Source organism: Ascaphus truei, chromosome 9, assembly GCF_040206685.1.
Source record: "Ascaphus truei isolate aAscTru1 chromosome 9, aAscTru1.hap1, whole genome shotgun sequence".
Classification (NCBI taxonomy): domain Eukaryota; kingdom Metazoa; phylum Chordata; class Amphibia; order Anura; family Ascaphidae; genus Ascaphus; species Ascaphus truei.
In genome coordinates this window covers 51133461-51143667 of record NC_134491.1, presented here as the reverse complement: position 1 = coordinate 51143667, position 10207 = coordinate 51133461, and the positions used below count along the sequence as shown (strand labels likewise).

The following is a 10207-nucleotide window of genomic DNA, read 5'->3' as shown; positions in this document are numbered from 1 at the left end:
GGGTTATTGGTTTTAGGGGTCTTCACCCATCTGTGCCAATACCCCCTTCCTTAAATTTACAAATATTCTCCCCCTATTTGCCCTTCCCCCCAATACTTTAAGGATCCCCTAACCTGATAAGGGAGAAATCCCCCAGGGTTAAAAACAGTTTAATTTAGTTTGGTATTTCCACTCCCCCTCCCCCCCCAGGTTTGCAGTGTGTTCCCCCCACCCCTTCTCCCTACCGCCCCGTTTTGTATGTTAAAAGAAAATCTAGGGTAAGGAAGGATATTCTCATTTACATTGGTTCTCACATCATTTTATTAAAGTCGTTATTAATGCTTAAACAACACGAGAAAGCAGAAAATAGCAATACAAGATTTTCATAGAAAGAAATGTTATATTATGTTTTTACAGGAAACGCACATCAGAAGCCGAGATCAGCCCAGGTGGCACGAGAGGGTCTTTTCTTTTTTCTTCTATGCACCAGCACCTGGGAGGAAAAAAGTGGGGGCTATCGATTTAGGATCCGTAAATCTGTCCCATTTTCACTCGACTCAAGTAAGTCTGGCAAGGACTGTTGTTACCTGTTACTCAAGGGAAAATTGGGCTCTACACTTGTGATTTTAGCCACAATAACGACAAGCAATCGCAATTTGTCCTGAAATTCTTCCCTCTACTAGCGAAATTCGCGGAAGGGAGAATAATCGTAGGCAGGGACATTAACTCGGTATGTAATCAAAAACTAGATAAATCAGAGGCCCAGCAAAAAATACAAAAGGGTTAACCCGAATAATTTATTAAGTCTTACCCTAGATCTGTTCCTATGTGATATCTGGAGGCTTGCACATCCCAAATATAGGTACAGCAGGGCCCCAGGCATATGGCGGGTTCCATTCTAAGGGCCCGCCGTATAGTGAAAATCGCCGGAAAGTGGAATTGGCGATTTTCAGCTGTGCACATACGCAACCCGGCAATTTCCTCCTTGTGCGTGCGTGACCTACGGTCTGCGCACGCAAGCTACGTTCTGCACATGCGCGCCGGCGGCAACAGCCTCTGAGCAGACATGGCGGCCCCCTTCTCGATGTCGCCGTATCAACAGATCGCCGAAAAGCGGGGCGCCGAGAAGCGGGGCCTTGCTGTACTAAACTTTCTAACTCAGCACCACATCTGAGCTATTCTACTCTAAACCAGGGGCGGCCAACTCAAGTCCACAAGGGCCACCAACAGGTTAGGTTTTCAGGATATCCCCGCTTCAGAACAAATGGCTCAATCAGTGGCCGAATGAAACACCGGCTGTACCATTCAACACAATTTGGGAAGCCCATAAAGCTTGCACAAGGGGTAAAATAATTGTTGCAGAGACAACGCAACGACAAATGGATAGTCTGGATAGGCTTCTTTATTCAGCCAGAAAAACAGGGAACAAAAATAACAGCCTTTCTTCAGCTTAAATAAAGTAACGCAAAATTAGTCCTGAGCAGTTAGATTGAGAATCATTTAACATTCAAGCTGAGAACGAGCAAGCCAACAATTCTCCACTCTATAACTACATTCTATATGCCTCAATTATATAACCAACTGAAATGACGCTGTGAAAGATGTTTTCTATTGTCACTGATTAAATTGAGAAAAGAACTGGACCGTGGACTATTTGATATATATTGAAAGGTGGGACATTTATTTGCACCCATCTAATGAGCAAATCTTCAAGCAGACCAATTCGGCATAAGCAAAAATGTCACAGTAAAACAGACCTTAAATTAAGCTGTTCTCCCTTCAGAGTTCCAGTGTGTCTCCATGGTTCAGACAGACAGACCCAGGCACAAGTGAGAAATCTGGGTTTTTAAAGCCCCTTAACGAGGCAGCTGGGACCTGGCTAATTAACCCAGCCATTTACCAGCTGAGTTTAACCAGATCACTGCTGGACTGCAGACCTACACATAGGTCTGCCAGGCATAGGGCTGGTGTCTTACATTCACCCTGTCACATTCCTTCCCTGCTAGTGTGTGGTTGGGGCCATGCACAGCTGAAGCCCGACCATCCACCACTTCTCGAGAGAAGAAATCCGCATTTGCTTTTAGCTTATCCGGCTCGTGCTGAAACTCAAACGAGAAGGGTTGGAGGACCATATACTACCTGGTCAACCGAGCATTGGAGTCTTTCATTGAATTTAGCCACTTTAGTGGAGCATGATCCATCACCAGATTAAAATGGAGCTAGCTGGGAATGTGTGTGTTAAAATGGACTCCCGCCAGATAATGCCTCAAGGCCTCAATTGCTCACTTTATTGCGAGGCACTCCTTCTCAATCACAGAGTAGTTTTTTTCCCCCAGGAACAATTTCCTACTTAGAAAAAGATTGGATGTTCTACCTCAAACTGTGTGACAGCAGTGCCCATAGCCCTATCTCTGATGCATCTGTCTGCATGATAAAATGCCTATTCAAATCTGGGCTTCTAAGGACGGGACCCTCTGATACACCGTTTTACCTCCTCAAAGGCTCTCTGGCACTCCATAGACCATACCACTTGTGTAGGGGCACACTTTTTTGTGAGGTCTTGTAAGAAATACAACTCTGTATTTCACGTTCTTTTTGGGGAAGTGTGACATAGAATCACAAATACACGGGAATATGAAAAATATTCTGCTTGAAGTGTAGAGAAGGCTACACATATACAGATAAACCATTTCTTCAAACTACAGATCTCTTCTATGACAGAGATACAAAGTAGAGCTCTACTCATAATGCAATTCTCCATTTAATGTGACAGCCAAGAACAGTGGAAAGACGACTTTTCGGGTCCCATATGGACCTTTCATGAGGTGCTCTCAAGCAGGATTTGCCAAGCCTGAAACTGTTTCCCTGCACTTTGCAATTGTACACATATACAGCTCCCATCCCATAGGATATTCAATAATTACCACATCATCTAGCTCTGATCCCAGCTTTTCCTCATCTTCCTGCTCCTGTTCCCTGATATTGTCCACCAGCGCGGAGTTTGCCTTGTGCAGTGTTTCCATTAATGCCTAAAATAAAGAAAAATACCTTTTAACCCATCACAGTTAATACACTCATGAACACCTGAAACATTCCTAGTTATTGTATTGTCTTCTGTTCAGGAAAAAACTGCTACAATGAAGCTCTTGGAAGTGATGTCAAATAGAAAAAATGACATATTTCTTATGTCTGAGGCCGTAATAAGCAGGTTTCTGTTCATCTACAACTACCTCCCACAGACGTATCATCACGGGTCCTTTCAAAACAGAATTGGAATTCACTAGCTAAATTCTAAAGGGCGTAATCCGTTTTAACCATTACTGTGCCGGGTTTCCAGTGGCACCAGAGTGCCTACTGACCTTTGGCACTTTCACATCATGTGACCGCTCCTGGAGCTATCACATGATGTGCCCAGGTTTCCGGATGCCAGAAGTGGCGGGGACTCCATTTCTGTTTGGACCAGGCTGGCCGCTCAGTTGGAGTGATCTGCTCGATCTGCCTGCAGGAGATGTGCGCAGAGGGTAAAACACCGGAGACGTTTTTAGGAGAAATGATAAATAAACTTTATTAGCCAGCAGCCTTAAGCAGAAAACATCTTCGTATCAGCAAAGAAAGTTCGAGCAGAAAATAACAACCAGGCCTAACCTGTGTAGGGGATTGACTACCATTCAGCATGTCTTATCTGAGGACTGGAAGGCTGGGCCTCTTACTAGTCTTTGACACAAGTTCAGGTACCTGTAGGTGGGGTGCTTTCCACGTCAGTCCAGGGTCTGTGGTGGTGTCTGTGGAGTGATCCCTCTGGGGGGTCCAGGAACCGATGCTGCCTGGTACAGAGTCTCTCTTCCCTGGGATCTCTCTAGCAGCACATTATCTATCTGAGCTAGAGATCCCCTGCAGTCTGTGCAGCAGGCTTTTAAGCATGCTTGATGGGACAGGTGGAGACTGGTCAATTAACTCCTGCTGAAATTAACCAGCTCCCTGCTGGACTCATCAGCGAAAGACAGGCTTTATTTTTTAAGACTTTTAGACAGGGGAAATGCCCTGTTACACTGCCCCTAGAAAATGAACAAGGGCCCATGACGTACCTGAAACATCATAAATGCCTCTGGCATGTAAGGTCCATGATGCACCAGGCACACGATTGGGGTATTGTATTGTATGCATTGTCCTTTTTTCCCCATATTTATATATTTTGTGTTTTCCATTTTAAAACAGGTACAATATCACATATGCTGAGAATACAATTAGTACTGATAACAGAAATGCCGCTTAGAATGGGAAGACAAGGAGAGAAAGTGAGAGGGCGAGTGACCCCATATTTGCAATTACATATAGGGGCCTATGCAGAGAGCAGCGCTATTTCGAAATTCGCCATTTTTTGGAGAAAATCGCGCAGAAAGCAGCAGAAAATGGCGAGTTCCGAAAAACGCGCCAATTTTTCTTTTCTAGTTATAAAACTCGCCTCGCGGCTGGCGAGAACCTCAATCTCGCCAGTTTTAAAAATATCCGTATGCAGAGAGGCGCGAACGGCATCTAGCGGCTGTTCGCGCCAATAAAATGGCGCGATTGTCTCAGTTTTAACTCGCCTGAAAAAACTGCCGCTCGCGGCCATTGCAAAGGGAAAAAAAAAGCCGCGAATTTGTTTTAACACATTTCTGAAGCGCGCATCTCGCCAATTTAAACTCGCCACACGCATCCATGTTAAACATAGCAGAATTCGCACTTTTCTGCATATGGAGATTAAAACTCTCCAAAAAATCTACTTTTTAATAAATTCGCCAATTTTAAAATTCGCTGCTCTCTGCATAGGCCCCATAATGTTTATAAATAAAATCAAACTAACCATCACGCACCAATATATTTTACACCTTTGGTCTGTTCGGTATATAACCTCTATTCATCCGTTTTTTTATCCCCCCCACCCTGTCTCCGCTCCAAATCGTTCCTTCAGGCTCTCTTATTTCTATGGTGAGATACCTATATACTTATCATAAAAGGGGTTCCCACACTTTACGGAACCTCTTCATGGTACCTTCAAGGTAACTTGTTATGCTCTCTGTGACAGGGTTCTCTCCCTATCTAATGGCTTTGCTGGAAAAGCCTATCTATAGCTACTGAGTCCAGCGGGGAGATGGTTAACCTGCAGCCTGAGGCAATTAACCAGTTTCCACCTGGCTCATTAGCAGACTCTTTAGAAACCCTGCAGGAGTGACTCCAGGGAGGCTCTCTGATCCAGGAAGTTACTGTACCTGGACCGCACAAGAGGGGCCACTGTGCATGGTCTGTTTGAAGCCCTAGCCCAGCCAGGAGGAAGCCATGGAGCCGGAAGGTAACAACTTTTTTTTGTGTCCTTGTTAGAAAGGGGCTTAGTCTCCCCAACCAATAGACTAAGCCCTGTTGTAGTCAGCGCTCCAAGAGGCGCGACGCCTGTTTATTTTTGCTGATGTGAGTTGGGAACATAGCATGGAGTCAACCATTATATAGTCTATCCCCGAGAAGGTTCCATGGACATTGGAGAAGCCGCAGTCCTTCACCTCTGGATTGACGATTCTCTAGGAATACAGGAGGGCATGGTCTTTAAATAGCTTTCTGAGATCTTTAGTTGTTGAGGAGTGTGCATTGTCCTTTTAATGGTCTTGTACAATCCTAGAACCCTATTTGCCACCGCTGACTTTTACCTTCTGGTGTGATATTTCGGATTGTATCTTCTGATGATCCGAGTCCTGTAAACACTTCTGAAGGTTTTTATACTAAAACAGATCCAGAGATTAAAACAATGTCAGAAAAAAACCCCAATCTTTACATATTAATTTAGTTTCTATTGCAAAAATAATTTTACATAAGCTATTATTTTCCACAAATGTTTCCATCAGACAAAAAAACAACAGACGATTATAATACAAACACCAGTTTTCGACATAAGGACACCATTCATTACGGTAGTTAAAGAATTGCAGGCGCTATTATACATGTGATACATTTACTGGAACGTGAATTATTGGCTACATTAGTTGTAGAAGCTTATTGCAGGGATGCGCAAACGGGGCGGGAGATTTTCCTGGGGGGCGCGGGGGGTTGCAGAGTCCCCCGCGCTCTTCCCTAAGGCATATAAATTAAATGTCGGGGAATTGCGTGAGGCCTCTGCAACTTCACTTACAGGGATTCAGAAGCGTGGTGTGAAGCGTCGCCGCAGGACCATGTGATGTGCCGGCACATGACCCGGCGCCATGGCAACGTGGCGTCAAATGACGACGGGGGGTTACGCTGCAAAACGAGGTAAGGGGGGGGCGCGAGCACAGGGCGGACCAAGCGGGGGGGGGGGGGGCACGCAACTCCAATAGTTTGGTACCCCTGGCTTATTGAGCACCCCTCTGATTATTTTTTTGACTGCAGTCCAAAGCTGCAGTTTAAAAAAAAAAATTCCATTCAATATGTGCATCAATACAATCTGCACACTGACAAGTGATTAGCTAAGCTGCCGGTCGATCCGTTCTCCTGTAATCGATCGCTGAAGATTCAGCTCTGGAGTTCTTTAAATCATTGTTAGTGCTGCAGAAGAGTACCCAGGATGCAAAGTTCTGTGTGGAAGATCATGTGACCAGTCAGGCACTAGATACAATTGGTGCACTGCGGGAGAGAGGGCAAAAGGGGTGTGCCAGAGCCGGTCTCAGAAGAGGAAGGGGATGTGAATTTGTAAATGGTTGCTATAGAAACAAAAATGTTTGTTACATTAGAATACATAAAAAATGTCTTTAAAAATAATTTTTTGTAACAAAATGCTACAAGTATTTTCTCATAGTACAGAACTGATTTCTTAAAAAAACACACATGCAGGATATTGCTTGAACTGCTGCTTTAAAGCCACAATTAAATTGTTCTGTCTGCCGTTCTCTATTCCCAAAGCAATTATAATGCCATTATTAGTCAAACAGAAACACAGAAGTAGCTATGTTTCAATCTGCTGCTACTGGAAAAATGCAACACATTCACTTTTCACCAGTTACAAATAGGTGAAACAGATACTGTAAAGTGACTTCATCTTTCTAAGGAAACCAATGACAATACATTTTTTCCACATTCTTTTTTACCTCCTATGTTGGACTGCCCCATTGCATTGAGATTTCTCTTACTGTTAGTATGATAACGGCAGCAGTAACTAATGAAACAGAAGTAAGACTGGACAGCTACTCAATATTACAAGCAATGCGAAATGCATTAGCTCCACTACATAGGAACCAATAACCTCAATAAACCCCAACCTTATGAGCACAGTGTGACGGTTCCTCGAAGGATACAAAATGGGGAAAGAAATGAAAACGTGCAATGTCACGGCCGCCAACAGAAATCTTGGGGACCAGGGAGCCAAGCCCGTTCCCCTTATTCCCTCCAGTTAACCACTCCCCCCAGCGCAGCAGGGCTAACCTGAGGAGGGGCTGAGAACAAGATATGGCCTGAGTGAGTTGGGTGGGGGAGAGAAAGAGATGTGGTTGGGGGGGGGGGGGAGGTTTGGGTGGGGGGATGCAGGAGATATGGGCCTGGGGAGGGAAGGAGATATGAGCCAGGGGGGGGGGGGGGGGTTGGGAAGGAAATAAGGTCCTGGATGGTGAAGTTGTGGACCTGGGAGAGGGGAGGAGAAAGGGGGGGAGAGGGAAGGGATAAAATAGTAATGAGGGGAAAGAGAGGTGAAAGAGAGAGAGAGGGGGAGAGAGATGAGGGAGGAGAGGTTGAGGGAAACAAGAGAGGGGAGGAGAAGTGGTGAGAAGGGGTAGGGAGAGAGAGGGAGAGAGGGAGTAGAGGGAGAGAGAGAAGGGAGAGAGAGAGAGGGGGGGAGAGAGGGAGTAGAGGGAGAGGGGGAGGGGAGAGAGAGGGAGAGGGGAGAGAAAGGAGAGGAGGAAAGAGAGAGAGAGAGGGGGGGAGGAGAGGAGGAGGAGAAAGAGAGGAGGGGGAGAGAGAAGGCGGATAAGATGTTTGTCCACCCCGTTCAAATACTTGCACTGTAAATACAAAATGGCTACGAGGTAAAGGCTTGCTCCCGTGGCCAATAGACACTAATGGGATGGTAATAGCAAGATAAGTCTGTGTGCTTTCCTAAACAGGGAATTCTGCTCCACATCCAATATTTAATTACAGTTAAGTGGGGAATTTCCCTCTCCTCTTCTTGCACTTCCTACATATGATTAGCGTTGCCCCATTGCCACATGGAAAATTGTAGATTTACACCTATATAGGACTTGAATTTGCTGGGTGCTCAAATAATGACAAGGGCTGCTTCTGCCAACATCAGTATAACCTTCAGAAGAGAAGGGCACTCCAGACATGTAAAAATCTATATTTTTTATTGGATCGCCAACTTTTCGGTGCAGTTACAACACCTTGTGCAGTTGTAAGGGTTTTTGGTGTAGGTACGTCGACGACGTACTTTGACATAAGTCTGGTGTGCCCTCCTCGATTGAAGGTTATATTACAACAGTGTAGCAACTTCTCTCATGAGTGGATGCATTTCGCAAACCCTAAAGGGATAGCTGAAGTTGGTATTGTCTAGGGCTAAGTTTATGACGTAAAGATAAGTGGACAGTTAAGCTATGTAACCCTGCTACGAGGAAGCCATAACTTCGTACATATCTTACGCCTCCAGAAATAAAGTGGTTAGTGTGTGGTACTTTATATCATGTATTAGGAAGACATCTGTCTTCTGGTTCTGAATACTTACTGTCTATAAGCTTTGCATGTAACCAATAACACCAGCAGGGCAGTACAAATCATTTCCTCCCAGGACCAACCGTTAAAGTCTGAACCAGGTTCAAGACGTTCAGGAACAAAGGACACCGCCTATAAAAGAATGTAGAACCATTTTAGAAAGGAATGGAGTGCTCTAGAACTGGGGTGGGCAATTCCATTCCTCGAGAACCACCACCAGGTCAGCTTTTCAGGATATCCCTGCTTCAGCACAGGTTGCTCAGTCAGTGGCTGAGCCCATATGGGGACTGCGTACTTGGTAAGGCCCCAAAATGCAACTGAGCAATGTTGCTTCCCACAATGCTTTGCAGCCACAGTGGCAAGGCTTGGTGGGGCGTGACTATTTACAATAGTCAAGGAGGGGCTCAGACGGCCCTGCTTGCAGGTTTCATATCTCTATATTACTACCTGCTCTCTATCTCTGTCTCTTAGTTTGTTCACTTTGCCCACACTGCTGTCCTGTCGTGTCCACTCTTGTGGCTATAACAGTTATCTTTGGGAAGGGATAACTCGCTCACACAGTCCCATTCATACACAGTCACTCACTGCAACAACTGCTTCATCCTGTTAGCTCCTTGGTGAGCTCACCTCGCTCTGCCTTATCATACTAGAAATAAGAGCGAACATTCGATATTTAATTGCAAAACGTATGGTAAAAAAAGAGAACAGTGAAAAAAATACACAATATTTACAGCTAAACCGCAGCGTTAAGTTGTAATACAACATTTAAAATGTCATGCTGAAACCCAATTACCCATCGGGGGTGGGGACAGTGGCACGCCGGTGCAGCCACCTCTACGGCACAGAAAAGATTATATACTAGGAATAACATCTGAAAAAATGGTAAAACAAACATGTACCTTTTTAATCATAGCTGAAATCTCGGACAGGTTAGGACTGACAACATTGGTGTGGTTTTCAATCATTTTCACAGACCGGACTTCCCAAAAAGGTGTCTCGTCTGTCTCATTAAAGATAAAATAAATACATGTTGTTATGTATGTATAACTTACTATATTGTAAAAAAAAAATATTTGTCCGCCCCTCCACGAGATATAGCTCATCGGTGATATCATAATGCACATAGCCTGGTGACAGATATGGAGCGTCAGATAGCAATAAAGTTTAGACAGAAAGCAGACAGAGGAAGTCAGTTGACACATGAGGAGAAGGTAAGAATGCTGGAGGAGGAGAGGTGGAAATAATTGATGACATCATAAGGTATAAATGAAAGATGTGTTGGAGAGGGAGAGAGTGGGGGAGCGGGATGTGGAGAGAGTGGGGGTGAGAGAAAGTGGGGTAGAGAGAGAAGGAGTGAGAAGAGAGAGAAGGTAGGGAAAGAAAAAAGTCAAACGTGTGATTATTTTGCAGACAGCTGGGTTGGCGCTTGGGCTGTGCTCATGTATGTTAAAGAATTGAACCCATGTCACTTCTCCCAATAATGTTTAATATTTGCTAAAGGTAATGCTGTTCCTGAAGAGGAGTCAACATT

At 44.7% G+C, this 10207-nt stretch overlaps 1 long non-coding RNA gene across 1 annotated transcript; it reads right to left on the bottom strand.

The window, feature by feature from the left end:
• Positions 1-313: 313 nt before the first annotated feature.
• LOC142502285 (uncharacterized) lies at positions 314-9682 on the bottom strand. Its single transcript, XR_012803715.1, has 5 exons — positions 9576-9682; positions 9262-9322; positions 8690-8808; positions 2904-3008; positions 314-472 (listed from the first exon to the last, which is right to left on the bottom strand). It is a non-coding gene; the product is annotated as an uncharacterized LOC142502285 (long non-coding RNA).
• Between the last annotated feature and the right edge of the window lie 525 nt (positions 9683-10207).